The sequence below is a fragment of the Zea mays genome, chromosome 5, assembly GCF_902167145.1.
Source record: "Zea mays cultivar B73 chromosome 5, Zm-B73-REFERENCE-NAM-5.0, whole genome shotgun sequence".
In the NCBI taxonomy this organism is placed as follows: domain Eukaryota; kingdom Viridiplantae; phylum Streptophyta; class Magnoliopsida; order Poales; family Poaceae; genus Zea; species Zea mays.
In genome coordinates, this window is record NC_050100.1 from 112,373,032 (window position 1) to 112,379,978 (window position 6,947).

The window sequence follows — 6,947 nt, forward strand, 5'->3', positions numbered from 1 at the left end:
TCACCTTCTATTTTGGTGGCATTTAAGCTCTGCATCCCCTTAGGAACGACTTTGAAGCTTCTTCACCTTCTATTTCGGTGGCATACTGGCTCTGCATTCCCTTAGGAATGACTTTTGAGCTTCGGAACTTACACTGCGCTCCCTTAGGAATGACTTTGTAGCTTCGGAAATTACTTTGCGCTCCCTTAGGAACGACTTTGTAGCTTCGGAATTTACTCTGCACTCCCTTAGGAACAACTTTGACAATCGATGGTGTAACTAAAGTATTATTATTACACATATTAATTCTTCCTGAATTGTCTTTCGTGCAAGAAAATATAAAGGCAGAAAAATTTAAAATACATCAGATCAGGATATTCTTTAGTCGCACCACTGTAGCCTCTTTAGTAAATGTGCTTTGATTCAGGCACAGTGCTATTGACTGTGGGAGCTTCAGACTCCTCCCGAAGGTCGCGTTGCTGTTGAGCATGGTGTTGCCCTTCTAGATGCTGACTGTGTGCTAGTGGTGGTGGTGGTGGCAACTAGGCCCAGGAAGCTTGAGAATGGCTTGCCGAAGCGATAGAAGCCGTAGGCTGTTGGTTGCCCACATACCCCAGGACATAAGGAGAATAACACGAAGCAGTGTGGAGGACTTGCTTCGGCTGACTCTACCGCGTTTCAGCTTCAGCAATTTCCTTCTGCTTCTGAATGGTAACATGGCATGTCCTTGTTGTGTTGACTTTGTCCTCACCACAAAAAAGACGGTACAGTTTCCTGGGTTGGTTGCCAAACCTTCCTCCACTTAAACTTCTTCCTCCTCTACCCCTCGGAGCTGGTGGTCTGAAAGAAGTCATGCTTGAAGACTGAGAATTTTGATGACTATGCAGAGCATTGCTGGCCCTTTCATCATTGGAATTGGAGTTGTGAATGGACCGGACATGCCTAGGATGAAGAGTCCCTCCGAAGCCCCTAGTCATCTCGGAGAACCTGTAGGCCTCCTCCCTTCTTTGGCGAAAGTCATTGTCGGCCCGGATGTACTGATCCATTTTCTAAAGCAGCTTCTCCAAAGTTTGTGGAGGCTTCCTAGCAAAATAATGAGCTGTGGGCCCTGGCCTATGTCCCTTGATCATGGCCTCAATGACAATCTCATTGGGCATTGTGGGTGTTTGTGCTCTTAGTCGCAGGAACCTTCGGACATACGCCTAAAGGTATTCTTTCTGGTCTTGTGTGCATTGGAACAATGCCTGAGCAGTAACTGGCTTCGTCAGGAAACCTTGGAAGCTAGTGACCAGCATGTCTTTGAGCTTCTGCCATGATGTAATCGTGCCTGGTCAAAGAGAGGAGTACCATGTCTGGGCCACACTTCGGACTGCCATGACGAAGGACTTTGCCATGATAGCGGCGTTGCCTCCATATGAGGATATTGTTGCTTCATAACTCATTAAGAATTGCTTTGGGTCTGAGTGCCCATCGTACATGGGCAACTATGGTGGCTTGTAGGATTGTGGCCATGGAATAGCCTGCAGTTCTGCAGCCAGGGGAGAAGCATCATCAAAAGTAAAGTTGCCATGATGAAAATCATCGTACCATTCATCGTCATTGTATGAGTTCTCTTGACGAAGCTCCCTGTGCTGAGGCCTTCGGTCCTGGTCATCTTGAGTAAGATGACGCATCTCTTCATCAGCTTCATCAATCCTCTTCTGTAGATCGGCTAGACGGGCCATATTCTCCTTCTTCCTCTGTACCTGCTGATGATTCCAGGTCCCTGATCTCCTGGTCCAGCTCCTCCTCCTAAAGTGTTGGGCTAGTAGCCTTTCTCTTCTGGTTTCTAGCTTCACGGAGAGGGAGTGTCTCCTAGTTCGTGTCCAGTGGCTGCAGTGCAGCCCTTGGCGCTGCTGTCTTCTTCTGCGGTATAACGAAGTTTGATGCTTTGCCGAAGGTTGTGGAAATGAGTACACCAGAGGTGGGCGCCAATGTTGGTCCTTGTTCTCAGATGCTATACATTAAGAACAAAGCAACACAATTGTTAATGATTAAAGGTCTTCATCCTTCAACACATTATCTCCTTTCGGCTATAATGATCTTCAGACGAGTGTCATGAAGGACATACCTTCATCATCTCAATGAACAAATATAAATGAAGGTACATGAAATATAAAAGAATGTAAATAATGATGGTATATCGACAAATTATTTATATTCTCATTTCAGAAACATGGACAAATACTCACAACGTTTATATTTACATTAATACCTTCGGCTTTCCAGAAGGCGAAAATGCGAGAGTGACGCAAGAATGATTATAGTTCAACGTGAACAGTACGGAGTTACTGTTCATCTATTTATAGGCGCGGGACACAGCCTGGACAAAATTACATTCATGTCCCTGACTTTTATTGTTAATCATAAGGCAAGCCATCATGGACTAAGTAGTCTTTTCTCCCTTAAGTCGGTTCCATCTTTCACCTTCGTCATTATACTAAGCTGAAGCTCTTTAAGCCACAGCTTCAGCGTCCATTCATCCTGCCTTTAGGTCGTGTCTTCATATCACTCATACCTTCATCTCAAAGCCGAAGCCTCCTGTAATAGTCTGTGTTACACTGAAAAACATATTAGTCACGTTTTTTAGGACCTTCGGAAGAGTTAGTCCCCCAACAGGTGCATCATGTTGGAATTAATTGTTTGTGCATTCAATAATAATAACAATAATATTAATAAAAATATAATAATAATTTGAGATTTGGATTGAACACTAAATTGAAATTTAGGATTTGAAAATAGAAATTGAGAAAAAGGAGAGAAAGAAAAAAAGAATGGATATAAAAATATAAATAATATATACAAATATATCTCCAAAAGTGGTACTTTTAATTGCGCAATATAATTTGAGGATAAACTTGCCACAATTTTGAATTTAAATTAGAATTAAACTTTGAATTTGGAAAGGAAGAAAAGAAAATAAAAATAAAAAAAAGAAAAAGAAAAGCAAATCGGAAAACGACCGCATGGGCCAAATGTCCCTGGCCTCGGCCGATCTTGCCCTTTTCTCTCTGCGCGCGCATCCAGCAGCGTGACCTGACGCTGAGGTCCGGGTCCCACGTGTCAAACACAGCGGCACGCCAGTGCTTCCGTTTTCCCACTGACCTATGGGCCTGTGTAGCAGCTTCATTTTCCACCGCGCTATGACTGGAGCGTGGGGCCACGCGGTCAGACCTCTCTCCAACAGAATCGCCCGCAGTCCTCGGATCGACCGGCGCCGACGCGAGCTCCTCATCCATGACCGCCCGGATCCTGCAGCCTCGTTGTGCCTATAAAAAGAATCGGTTGTGCCCCGTTCCTGGTGACCGACCCAATCGCGTAGACGACTAGAGCCTTGACGTCGAAAATAGAGAGAGAGGCAGGGAAGGAGAGACGGGTGGAGCCGTTGTTGGCTTCGTGCCAGATCTCGGTTTGTCGCCAGGATCAAGGTGGTCGCGACCTTATCATCGGCAGGTGAGTCTCCCAGGGTTGTCGCTTTCTCCGTTCCTTTTCGTACGGTCGCGGTTGACGAGGACTCGCTTGGTGGTTGTGGTCGGTCTAAGCATCGACCGCCTAGGTGTATCGGTCGCCCCTAGTACTGGCTTGCGAGGAGAGAGGATAATGGGCGTGAGGTAAAAAATGGACTAGGACCGTCCAATTGATAATAAGCGTCTTAGATTAGATTAGCTTACCCCTTCGCCTGGATGGAACCCCGTCCGTCGATTCCAGATCGGGCGGATGGAAATCGATCGCGTGATTTTAAAACTTGGACCGTCGATCTCGGATTCGACCGCTAGCGTTGCGAGTCCGTTCATAATGTGCCCAGATTTAATCTATGTCGTTGGCCACGGATCCGAGGGCTCTGACGGGTTGATACCCCTTCGCGCGCGTCTGTTTACAAAAGAGCCCCTCGAGTTTCAGTAAATAAACCCGCCGTCGACCCGGGCGCTCTCTAAGTCGGGGAGGTTTTATAGTTTAGCTCCTGGGTTGTTTGGAAATTGGGGCTCAGTCCAGACAGTGAGAAAAACATATAAAATCATTTAGAAAATGAATTTTTAATATGAAAACAATTCCTAGAACTTGTGTAATTCATAGAAAATTCATATTAAGTCCAAATTAATTCATTCTAGTTTCTATAATTTGGTAATATTATTGTTTATCACCTAGTGTCTCTGTTGTGACATGAAAGCCACAATAAAATTGATCTCCTAATTAATTTTATATCAAATACATAAAACCTTTGGAAATTCATAACTTCCCCATTTTAACTCTGAATTGAACTGTTCCAGTTGCGTTAGCTTCATATGAATATTTACTATGCAATAACAACATTTATTATACCATGTCTCATTCTTTTATAATTAGATCTTTATTTAACTTATGTAGGTTAGTCTTGTTTATCTACCAATCATTATAATCTACTAAAATATGGTCTATGGTCAATTTATAATTTAGATTAAAGTTGAATTAATTACTACTTTAGGTTATCTTCTCTCTTGATTTATAAAATAAACATAAAACCTAGTTTTAATCATTTAATCACATCATAACTTGATGATCGTAACTCCGATCTTACTAGTTCTTGATCCCACGATCTCGTAGCAATGCGTAGATCATTATTATGCAGTTTGTTCTTATGTTTGGTGTGATGTTAATTTTATCTATACCATGTTTGTTTGTATTGCCACGACTAGCAGTGAGGTCACGAGGATCTGAAGATCATCCTGGTGCCTGGAATCTCAAGTGCAAGGCAAGTTGTGCCCTTGACCACTTTTTACCCAATAATGTTCTTTAATATCACTTATTCATACATAGATTTAATTTTGATGGGATCCAATAGGTCACCCTAGTCTGTTTATCCTTTTTACCTTGTTTATCCTTGAATCATTTAGGTAGTTATGCTATTGCTTCACATGGTTTTGGGTTAATATTTTATTATATCCATGTTCCAATTATTCTGTTCTGTTATTTATGTTCATGTCAAGATCATTAAGTTTAATTGGAACATGGAGCTTAAATTGAGAAACACGTGCAACCACAAGGGTGGAAAGGGACACCCTTGGCTGACTAATTAGAAAAGCTAGTGGAAGACTACCTTACCCGAAAGGGCCAAGGGTAGTAGGGGAGTAGGCATGCAGGGAGGTTCTCGGGTTGATTTTGCTACGATGGCGGTCAAACGAGGGATTCTTGCAGTTGCTCTTCCCATAAACTGTAGCGGGTTTTCAGAAGCTAGTGGAACTTTGTAAAGGCCTCATAGTGTTACCCTGCCTCGCTTCCTTGGTAGAGGTGTATGGGGCCCGTACAACCCCGTGGCAGATGGGTAACATGACTTGTGGGTACAGGGTACAAGCTCCACAGAATGTAAAACTGGTATACTAGCTGAGCTCACGGTCATGAGCAGCTCAGGACTCTCGCATGATTAAACTATGAAACTAAATTCAATTTGTCATTTGCATTGCATGGGATTTATTATTAATTTTGTTCTATTATTATTATGGTTTGGTATTTACTTACATTTAGTAACTGCTAATAAAATGTTGACCAACTTTAACAGTGATGCTTATCTTTAACCATCCTCTTTGGTAAGCCTTACACTTTACATGAGCTCCCACCTTTGGTGAGTTCATGCACATTATTCCCCACAACTTGTTGAGCGATGAACATGTGTGAGCTCACCCTTGCTGTCTCACACCCCCCATAGGGGAAGAACAGGTGGTTCAAGAGGAGCCACACAACGAGGAGTTCGATTTGATCTAGGTGGTGTCTCCCAGTTGACTTTATGGCGCTAAGGATGGACTTTAGTTCGTTTTATATTTATCCTTTATTTTGTAAGACTTCCGCTATGTAATAAGTAAACTGATTATATTGTGACATTAATCTCTATTCACTCTGTTATTATATGTGTTGTCTTCTTTGGCGCATATATAAGATGCACCCGGCTTTGTCCCTTAAAACCGGTTGTGACATCGCTGCATCCGACGACGTTGCCGAGTATGAAGCCTTAGTCAATGCTTTGCGCATCACCATTGAGCTAGGGGTCAAACTCCTAGACGTCCGAGGGAATTCCCAGCTTGTCATTTACTAGGTGATGAAAAACTCGAGCTGTCATGATGCGAGGATGGAGGCTTACTGCGAGGAAGTTTGGTGCCTCGAAGATAAAACTTTTCGGCCTGGAGCTCAACCACGTCGCACGCCGGTACAACGAGGTAGCTGATAAACTGGTGAAAATCGCCTCAGGGCGGACCACAGTCCCCCCAAACGTCTTCGCCAAGGACATCTCCAAACCCTCGGTAATTTTCAAGGAGGCGTCCGAGATCGTCCCCCACGAAGAAGCGCCCCCCGCCAACGGACCCGAGGCTATGCAAATTGACGGCGACGAAGACCGAGCCGCTCTAGCTTTGGACTGGAGGGCACCTTACCTGGAGTATCTTCTCCGGGGAGAACTCCCTCTAGGGAAGACCGAGGCTGAGTGCCTCGCCCGCCGAGCAAAGACCTTTACGCTGAAAGGAGAAGAAAAGGAGTTGTACCGATGTAGCCCCTCGGGAATATTTCAACGGGGTATACCAATCATCCAAGGGCTGTAGTTGCTGGGAGAAATCTGTTGGGGGCTTGCAGGCACCACAACTGGCCGACTGCAGTAGCAGATGCTATCAAGATCGTGCGGTCCTACCGAGGCTGCCAGTTCTACGTGAAGCAGCCACATATGCTAGCTCAGGCCCTTTAGATGATTCCAATAACGCGGCCCTTCATGATATGGGGATTGGATCTCGTTAGTCCTCTGCAGAAGGCACCTAGGGGCTTCATGCACCTGATGGTTGCTATCGACAAATTCTCTAAGAGGACTGAGGTCCGGCCCCTCAACAACTTTAAGTCCGAGCAGGCGATTGCGTTTTTCATGGATATCATTCATCACTTCGGGGTCTCCAACTCAATCATCACCAACAATGGCA